The following is a 10,936-nucleotide window of genomic DNA, read 5'->3' as shown; positions in this document are numbered from 1 at the left end:
AGAGCGCTGCTTTTTTGGGGACAAGTATAATGGTGGCGCGTTTGAAGCAGGCTGGTACTTCACACAGTTCTAGAGACCCGTTGAAGATCTTTGCAAAGACAGGAGCAAGTTGGTCGGCGCAGACCTTGGGGCAGGACTGGGACACAAGGTCTGGGCCCGGTGATTTGTTGATCTTTTGTTGTTTGAACATCTGTCTAATGTCCCCTTCATGGATGCTAAATGGTGGAGAGGGAGGTGGAGTGGAAGGTGGTGTGGCTTGGTGCGAAGTGTGGAAGTGTCTATTTCGAATCTGCAGTAAAAGCTATTTAGGTCTTCGGCTAGCCCGCTCTTGTTTTCTACCGGGGGTGAACGTCACTTGTAATGAGTGAGCGATTGTAGACCGTGCCGAACTGATTTGGAGTCATGAGCCCTGAGATGTTTTTCCAGTTTAATTGCATAGTCTTTCTTTGCACTGTTAATTTCTGTAGTCTTAATCTTTAGATTGTAGAGGGCCCTGTCCCCACTACGCTATGCAATCTCTGTAGCCTGGCTGAAAACCATGGTTTGTTGTTATTGAACGTGCGAAAGGATTTTGTTGGAACACACACACACACACAGCTCCTCACAGAAACTCACATTTGCAGTAACAATATCCATGTATTCATCTGAGCGGCGTGCTGAATTTTCAAAGGCACTCCAATTTGTACAGTCAAAGCAGGTTTGAAGTTTTAATTTGGCCTTGTTGGTCCACTTTTTAAGTGATTTTCTAAAAAGGCTTCGCACATTTAAGTGCTTGCCTGTATGTCAGTATTAGTACAGATCAGTGATCAGAGGAGCCAATGGGTGTATGAGAAATTGCACGATATGTGTTTTTTATGGATGTGTTAAGACAGTCTAGTGTGTTGCCCAGGCTAACGCCTGCCCCGAGCACTGTTAATTTGCAAGCCGTAGGTAGAAATTCAGGTAATGTAGGTCAAAGACAAAAAAGAGGAGGAAAGGGACTTAGTCGGCAGAAGAAGAGGCAAGCACAGGCCCTACAACTGTGTGCAAGGACTTTGAATCTTGGGACTATGACAGGAAAAGCCAAGGAGTTAATTGACATGAGGATTAGGAGAAAGGTTGACGTATTGTGCATCAAAGAGAGCAAGGGGAAAGGGAGTAAGGCGATAAGTTTAGGTGTATGATTTAAATTATTCTATCATGAAGTAGATGGGAAGAGAAATGGAGTAGGGGTTATTTTAAAGGAATAGCTGGCTAAGAATGTCTTGGAGGCGAAAAGAGTATCAGATGTGCATAATGTGATTAGCGGCTATGCCCCACAAGTAGGATGTGACCTTGAGTTGAAAGAGAAATTTTGGAAGGAACTAGACAAAGTTGTCCTGAGCATCCCAGAGGGAGAGAGTGTTGTGATTGGTGCAGATTTCAATGGACATGTTGGCAAAGGAAACAGAGGTGATGAAGAAGTGATGGGTAAATGGTGGTGGACTTTGCAAAAAGGATGAAATTGGCAGTGGTGAACACTTATTTCCAGAAGAGATAGGAACATTGTGACGGACAATAGCGGAGGTTATTGATTGTAAGGTTGTGTTGGGAGAGAGTGTAGCTCGACAGCATAGAATGGTGGTGTATAGGATGACTATGGTAGCGGGTAGGAGGATTAAGAAGACAAAGGTACACCAGAGCATCTGGTGTTGGAAGTTGAGGAAGGACGAATGTCGTGTGGCCTTTCGGAAAGAGGTGAGACAGGCTCTAGATGGACAGGAAGAGCTCCCGGAAGACTGGAATCCTCCTGTTAAGGTACTCAGAGAGGCAGGGAGGAGAGTACTTGGGGTGCCTTCTGGTAGGAAAGAGGAGAAGGAGACTTGGTGGTGGAACCCCAAAATACAGGAAGTCATCCAAGGAAAGAGATTAGCGAAGAAGAAGTGTGACATGGAGAGGACTGAGGAGAGGCGGAAGGAATACATTGAGATGCGACGTTGGGCAAGGTAGAGGTGGCGAAGGCTAAACAAGAGGCATATGACGACACACCAGGTTGGATACGAAAGAGGGAGAAAAGGATCTCTACAGGTTGGCCAGACAGAGGAATAGAGATGGGAAGGATGTGAAGCAAGTGAAGGTGATTAACGATCGCGATGGAAATGTTGACTGGTGCTCGAAGTGTGCTAAGTAGATGGAAAGTACTTTGAGAAGTTAATGAATGAAGAGAATGGGTGAGAAAGTAGAGTCGAATAGGCAAGCGTGAATAACCAGGAAGTGGCAATGATTAGTAAGGGGGAAGTTAGAAAGGCACCGAACAGAATGAAAAATGGAAAGACAGTTGGTCCTGATGAAACACCAGTGGAGGTATGGAAGCAATTTCGAGAGGTGGCTGGGGAGTTTTTGACCAACCTATTCAATAGAATACTCGCAGGAGAGAAGATGCCAGAAGAATGGCAAAAAAGTGTGCTCTAGTGTTCTAGTTCCCATTTTTAAGAACAAAGGTGATGTTCAGACCTGTGGAAACTATAAAGGAATAAAGATGATAACCCACACAACGAAGCTATGGGAAATAATAGTGGAGGCTAGAGTCAGGACAGAAGTATCTGTGAGCAACAGTATGATTTAATGCCTAGATAGAGCACCACAGATGCATTATTTGCCTTGAGGATGCTCGTGGAAAAGTACAGAGAAGGTCAGAAGGAGCTACATTATGTCTTTGTAGACCTAGAGAAAGCCTATGACAGAGTACAGAGACGAACTGTAGTATTGCATGCGCAAGTCTGTTGTGGCGGAGATATATGTTAGAACAGTACAGGACATGTATGAGGGCAGCAGAACAGCAGTGAGGTGTGCCATTGGTGTATCAGAAGAATTAAAGGTGGGACTGCATCAGAGATCCATGCTGAGCCCCTTTCCTGTTTGCGGTAGTAATGGATAGGCTGACAAATGAGGTTAGACTGGAATCCCCTTGGACTATGATGTTCGGAGATGATATTGTGATCTGCAGTGAAAGCAGGGAGGAGGCGGAGGAACAATTAGAAAGATGGAGGCACTCACTGGAAAGGAGAGGAATGAAGATTAGCCGAAGTAAAACAGAATATATGTGCATGAATGTGAGGGGAGGAGGAGGAGTGAAGCTTCAGGGAGAAGAGATAGCGAGGGTAGATTACTTCAAATACTTGGGGTCAACAATAGAGAGCAATGGAGAGTGTGGTAAAGAAGTGAAGAAACGGGTCCAAGCGGGGTTGAACAATTGGCAAAAGGTGTCTGGTGTTCTATGCGACATAAGAGTCTCCGCTAGGATGAAGGGCAAAGTTTATAATACAGTGGTGAGGAAAGAAGAAGAACAATAGTCTAGTGTGTTATTTGCCCTTGTCAGACATTTCTCCCGTGCACCATTTCTCATTGATGTAAAAGCATCTTCCACCAACTTTCAATTTCTTTGTTAGCTCCAGGACGCTGCATGGTGTTGAAAGCCCAGTAGTGTAATGGTGGTGTCTGTAGTCCGACCCCAAAGCCAAGTCTCTGTAAAGCCCAGGGCTGCAGAATGTCAAAAGTCTTTGAAGGTCCTGATAAGAAGCAGAAGTTCATCCATTTTGTTGGCTCGGGATCGTAAAGGATGTTTTGTAGCCTTCTGATGCAAATTGTTTTCACAAAACAATCATATCAGTCTCACACTGTTCTTTGGTGGGAACACCAATAACAAATAATCTACATATTGTAGCAAAACTGTGCCCAGTGTGAGTGTCAAGGGTTCAAGACTGCGGGAGAGTGCTTTGCAGATGAGAGTGGAGCTTCATGTCAGACACTGGCGTAAGCGGTTCCAAGTGTACGTTTTCAATTTGAAAGTCAAAGCAAACCAAAATTGTGAATCTTTGTGAACTGGCACATAAAAAAAAATGCATTACAAAGGTTAACAACTGAAAACCACTTTGTGACATTGTGGCGCTTGAGGATCTGGTTGATTCGGGTTGGTTGGGCAGACTTGAATGGTAAGCATGGTTGTCTCACTTTTCTTTGGGCATCTTTTTGTTTGTACTTTTTCTCATATCACACTGTTTTGTTCCTGAAGTGAAATCTCTGGTTTGTTGCATGACTGTCACAGCTTTTGATTGTGATGCACATTTTCACTATTCCATCTCTGACAGGCATTTTCCTGACCTCTTCCCTTTAGTCTCACTGCCTGGGTGATGTCGACCGTTATTCACTTTTCTCATTCTGAATCTGCGAATAGCGTGAAGGATTTTCTAAACCGGCGGTGTGAATTTCTGGATGACTGTGAGGTTTTTGTTTTGTTGATGCGTGATGATTTGCTTTTTCCTTTTTTATACCTTAGCTTTATTTATTGTTTTACTTTCTTCTAACTTGTTCATGTTAATATTTAGTGGGATTGCTTCGCTTTTGCTTTTTTAGATCGCTAATGTTGAGTGCTTAGTTACTTGTTTGGCTTTGTTTTTAGTGTTTTGATGACTGTTTTTGATGTTTGGATTTTAATCCGTAGGGTTGACTGATGTAGTGGTAGATTGAGTAGGTTGGATTAATCAAAAGGCGTGAAACTGTGTTGTCAGATTTATGTTTTACATATATACCAAATATTTGTTATATTAGTTCTACCTTCAACTTGAACAGATTTTATCTGTTGTGCCTTTTAGTTCTCCCAGTCAGGGTACTCCTCATGTGATGTTGTTCCTACCAGCTCCTTGTGTATACAGCTGGACATAGATAACAGTCTTGTTTTCTCTTTCTGTCTGTTTCTCGTTTATATAATGAAAGGACTTGATTTAATTTAATTTAATTTAATTCTTTTATAAGTGGTGACAATTCGCAAGATTCGTACCCTTTTCTTTGTTTGCAAAGACTTTCCATTGTTTTTGTAATAAAAATCCACAAAGACAAGATTGTCTCCTTTCTTATGGTGTCAGAAAAAGATTTTGGCAAAAGACTTGGTACACATGAGTGCCGGTATCTCCGAAAAATGCACACTTCTGTGCACATATGCAAACGTTCATGTCGCGGAAGTTTTTTTTTTTTTTCTTCTTATGGATACATGGTACCTACCCTCTTTTTTTTGCTACAATCTGACATTCAGAAGAAGGGTTTCTTCCGTTCACTAACTCTGCTTGGCTTAGAGATCATGTGTTTCATGTGAGCTTTTACGATTGTGGAAGTTTTTTTTTTTTATTTCTAATGACAAAGCACCTGAACGCACTCTCTTTTTTTGCCACGATCGCCCAGTCTAAGTACCAGTATCGCACAGCTGCACAATGCGTCCACACACAGTTTGCTCAAGTTCATTGTGGTCGTTGAGAGCGTACTTTGCTTGCATTGATTCCGGCATTTGCGTGCCCGCTTTTCTTGAGTTCATTACGGTTGTTACAGGTATTGTGACAACAAGCTGAGGGTGTGTGGATCTGTGTCGATGTGTGAGTGAGACTTCACTGCGCAGGCACGTACAGCGAGAGGGTGGGAAGGAAAAAAGGCATTTTGGCAACCGGGGAAGAGTATCTTTATTGTTCCCGGCACACAGATGAGCTGTGCAACAAGAGAAGGGAGTTAACCCAGAGGAGGACAACATTCTTTTTCTTTTCCTTTTGGCTTATTCCTATCTAACACCCACTGTCCTAATGTCTTCCCTCAAAACATCCATTAACCTTTTCTTTGGTCTTCCTCTCACTCGTTTGCCTGGCAGCTCCATCCTCAGCACCCTTCTACCAGTATACTCACTCTCTCGCCTCTGGACATGTCCAAAACATTGAAGTCTGCTCTCTCAAACCTTGTCACCAAAACATCCAACTTTGGCTGTCCCTCCAATAAGCTAATTTCTAATCCTATTCAAGATGTTCACTCCGAGTGAGAACCTCAACATCTTCATTTCTTCCACCTCCTGTTCTGCTTCCTGTTCTTTTTTCAGTGCCACTGAATCCGTATATCATGGCCAGCCTCGCCACTGTTTTAAAAATTTTGCCCTTATCCTAGCAGAGACTCTTCTGTCACATAACACACCACACAGCTTCCACGAGCTGTTCCAACCTGCTTGGACCAGTTTCTTCACTTCCTTATCACACTCACCATTGGTGTGGATTGTTGACCCTAAATATTTGAAGTCCTCCACCCTCACTATCTCTTCTCCCTGTAGCCTCACTCTTCCCCCTCCACCTCTCTCATTCACGCACATATATTCTGTTTTACTTCGGCTAATCCTCATTCCTCTCCTTTCCAGTGCATGTCTCCATCTTTCTAATTGTTCCTCTGCATGCTCCCTGCTTTCACTGCATATCACAATATCATCTGCAAACATCATGGTCCAAGGGGATTCCAGTCTAATCTCATCTGTAAACCTATCCATTACCACAGCAAACAGGAAGGGGTTCAGAGCTAATCCGACGCAATCCCACCTTCACGTTAAATTCTTCTGTTACGCCTACGGCACACCTCACCACTGTTTTGCTGCCCTCATACATGTCCTGTACTATTCTAACATATTTCTCCACCACACCAAACCTCCGCATGCAGTCCCACAGTTCCTCTCTCAGTCCTCTGTCATGGGCTTTCTCTAGCCACCTTTCCAAATTGCTTCCATACCTCCACCAGTATGTCATCAGGATCAACTGCCTTTCGATTTTTCATCCTTTGCGAGTGCCCGCGTCTCCCGACCACGGTCAGGTGACAATTGCTGAATAGGTAACACGTTTTTTTTGCAAACCGCCATGAGCATTGAATGAAAACAGCTTGAAGTTTCCCAGTGGGAACGTGATCTTTGGAGAAAATATTTTTTAATTTTTTTCTCTCAAACTGGAAGGGGAAAATGCAGTTAAAGGGTATGGAATGCAGTTAAAGGGTATGGAAAGTGTTCAAATCGACTTTTGCTTATACTATACAGTTTTTTATGCTGAATTTGAATCTGAAATCAGATTTGCAGAAAACACTTATAGGTATCGATTATTAGCAAAGGTTGATTGCACATTGATGAATTCCCCGAGCACACGACGGAAAATCTCGAGAAGATTTGTGACGTCACACCAAGAAAAAAAACATACCTGCAGTGCAAGATTAATTTGAGAATGATGACAAATTTTCCGGTAATTGGAGCGATGGACATGATTCTGAAGGGTCCCATGAAGACGGTGAAGAACAGTGAAGTATAGAAAGGTATTAAAGGTTATCAATTTGAGCAGCTGGGCATAAAGGTTCCAATCCTTCACTAGCAGCAGTCAGACCGAGGGAGGAAAACCTACTTCGTGTTGGAAACACTGACAGGTGAGCATTTGTAAAATTGTTTTTGTATTCAGGCAAAAACTGATAATTAGAAATGGCAAAGCTATCCTGAATGAATATAGGAGGTTTTCGGTCTTGTTTTAAAATTATGCAAAGACCCAGTATTTTTTCTCAACATTTTGACACCAAGTCGCTGGAGTCAAAGTTGGTAAATTATCACAACTAAGGATTTTAAGGAACGACATATGTTAATTATATTATAATGGTTCCTGATAAAAGCAGCATTTGTCCAATCAATGCTTGTTCAAACAAAGTCCCATTCAGGAAAATTGTCATATGAGTATATTTTCTTATTGTCAGGTGATTGAGACATACTGCCTGTATACAGATTGTGAGATGGTTGGGGAATTGTAGACAGAAATAACCACATGCAACTTCCATCCTGCTGTGTGTCAAAGATTGGTGACACCGCTAACTTGCAGGGCATCAGTGGAAATTCAGACACTGTGGGTCGAGGACACAGAAGGGGAGGAAAATTTGTCGGCAGAAGAAAAAGAGGAATTCAGAGAGCCTACAACTGAGTGTAGTGACTTTGAATGTCGGGACTATGACAGGAAAAGCTCAGGAGTTGGTGACATGATGATTCGGAAAAATGTTGATATATTTTGTGCATCCAAGAGAGCAGGTGGAAAGGTAGGAAGGCAAGTAAGTAAGTAAGTTTAGGAGCAGGGTTTAAATTATTTTACCATGGAGTAGATGGAAGGAGAAATGGAGCAGAGGTTATTTTAAAGGAAGAGCTGGCTAAGAATGTCTTGGACGTGAAAAGAATATCAGATCGAGTGATGAGTCTGAAATTTGAAATTGAGGGCGTTAGTATCATGTGATTCCCGGCTATGCCCCACAGGTAGGATGTGACCTAGACTTGAAAGAGAAATTCTGTAAGGAACTAAAGGAAGTAGTTTTGAGCATCCCAGACAGAGAGAGAGAGAGAGTTGTGATTTGTGCAGATTGTAAGGACATGTTGGTGAAGGAAACGTGGGTGAAAAAGAAGTGATGGGTAAGTACGGCATCCAGGAAAGGAACTTTGAGGGACAGATGGTGGTGGACTTTGTTTTCTTTGTGCGATTACTTTAACACTGGTTCCTTACATAGGCTGCTGTTTGTATACCATTATTCCAAAGTCTGTCTGGTAATTTGCTATCCAATAACATACATCTGCCCATTTCGTAAACCGTTTCCCACCCCCTCTCAGCTGTCCCGTTTTGATGGGGCGAATAAGGTGCTGAAGTTTCATGGCAAATCACATTTTTAGTGAACAGAGCTTTAAATTCTCTGCTAGTGTATTCGCTCATATGGTGCTTAGTCTGCCAATAATCTCTCTGTTGCATGTATTACATTGCTTTTGGATTTTTTGAAGTATACAGTGAATGCATCTGAATAGTCGTCTGTGAAGACAGAATATTTGTGCCCCTCTCATAGGACCCGCTAAGTCAGTGTGGAGCAATTGTAATGGCACTGTGGCTTTTCTGTCTGGCTCCCTATTACTTGTTTGTACAAATTTCCATTTTGTGCATATTTCACATTGTTCTGCTGGTATGGATGTACTGCCTTTTATCTCCATACCATTTATCACACACTGTAATTTTGGTACATTCTCAGAATTGCAATGACCGAGGATTTCATGCCAAGTTTGCATGTCATTGCACACGTTACACTTATCATTGCTGACAATATTTTCATTAGTATGGAAGTACAATAGGTTACCACTTCCATGAAAATCAAACCTGTGGTTACTTTTGATGATCATGTAGCTGTCCTTCTTGAAAGTGACTATAGCTCCACCACTTGTCCCTCTTGCCACTGAGAAGATGTCATCTGGGTATGTTGGCACGTCCGCGACCCTTGTGAGGATAAGCAGGTAAGAAAATAGATGGATGGATGGATGGATAAAATATAAATGCTGTTGTTTTCAGATGCAATGACTGTTGGAGTATGTGAATAATCGAAGAAAAAGTGGTGTAACTGGATGAGATTTTCTCTTTTTCAAGTGAGAAAGGTCTGGTCTGAAGCCAAAGTTGAAAGTGAAAGAGGAAATGGTGTGTTATGCTAAAATTCCACCTTGCCACAGTCTGATCACAGATGAAAGCACAATACAGCGCACAAAAAGCTAATTCTGTATTTTAAATATAGGGGGCATTAACCTTAAAGGGCTGACCTTGCCTCCTGCCCGTTGACAGCTGGGATACGCTCTAGCACTCTTGCAACCCTTGTGAGGACAAGCAGCTTAAAAACATGGATGGATGAAGTTCCATTTTAGCGCTATGGGCTGTGCTTTACATTGATATTTTTTTCCAATCCATCCATCCTGGGTGCAATTTAGAGCCTCCAATTAATGCATGTTTTGTTTTTTGCCCAGAAAAAAAACACACAGGCACAGCGTGAACAACCATGCCGCTCTAAAATGGAACTATTTCATGTAATAATTTTATTTTATTTTTTTACTATTCACATCCAGCAAACGGTGGCACGTTGAAACTTCTGATTAAAGCATTGCCCTCACAGTTCTGAGAACAGGGGTTCAAATCCCGGCCCCGCATGTGTGGAGATTGCATGTTGTCCCTGTACCAGCATGGGTTTTCTCCGGACACTCCGGTTTCATCCAACATCCCAAAAAACCTGCGTTAATTGGAGACTCCAAATTGCCCTTTAATGTGATTGTGAGTGCAGATGGTTGTTTGTCTTTATGTGCCCTGTGACTGGCTGGGAACCAGTTCAGGTTGTACCCCGCCTATTGCCTGAAAACAGTTGGAATAGACTGTTTTCGACCATGTTATCTCATCCGTGCACTGCTTACAAATGCACAAATGTTCGTATGACTGTTGAAAGTGGCACAAATATGTCGAAAAAGACTTTGGAACGTTATCGGGGCTGATTAGATGTTGTTTCAAGAAACTGCTATGATAAGAAGTGTGCTTTGATCGACAATATCGACCCATATGCCTTGGAGAAACACAAATGGAGCAAGAATTTCGAACTGTGGGCATTGGTAACCTATCCAGATATCGTCAACTATCTGCTCTTCGAGACAAGCGCTTATATCATGGACCAACTAAAGAATTACAAAGGTCTGGAGACCTACAACCAACTCATCAATGGGTGGGCTTGTGAAGCGGCGGTATCCATTGTAAGCAACCTGTGTCTCCACACTGCACACTGCAATTTAAATATGGAGACTGAGGCTACTTCATTTCTGAGTGAATGCTGTCGAAAGTATTCATTCGCGTGATTACAGTCAGCGTTGTGTTAAATTATGTTGATTATCCCAATGAAAGAGGTGTAGATTATTATTATTTTCGTTTTTGCAAACATGTGCGGATAACAATCACTTTGAGGGATGAGAAAAGCAAGTGCAAACCGAATATGTGAAACAGTGAAATAAAGATTAAGACAGATTCATTATGGAGTACAGGGTGGGTTGGTGGGGGATTCAGTTCTGTTTCAGTTGCTTTCGTGGGCTGACAGAAAATACAGATTTTGAGCGACATGCATTGCATATTATGTAGGCCCTTGGAACTAAATAATACTTCTCCTTCACAGAACTTAGTTATTTCTAAGTAGGTGTGAAATTCTAAAAGGATTCAATACCTACCAAGAATAAAATGCTTCAAGCAAACTCTGGCATAAGGGAATGACTTGGCTGTAAGATCGTCCCTGTTGATACGAGACAGCCACAGTTGTCGCCGTTTAATTGATAACTGCTCAG

This window comes from Syngnathoides biaculeatus, chromosome 8 (assembly GCF_019802595.1).
Source record: "Syngnathoides biaculeatus isolate LvHL_M chromosome 8, ASM1980259v1, whole genome shotgun sequence".
Lineage (NCBI taxonomy): Eukaryota > Metazoa > Chordata > Actinopteri > Syngnathiformes > Syngnathidae > Syngnathoides > Syngnathoides biaculeatus.
Note: the sequence above shows the minus strand (reverse complement) of the source record.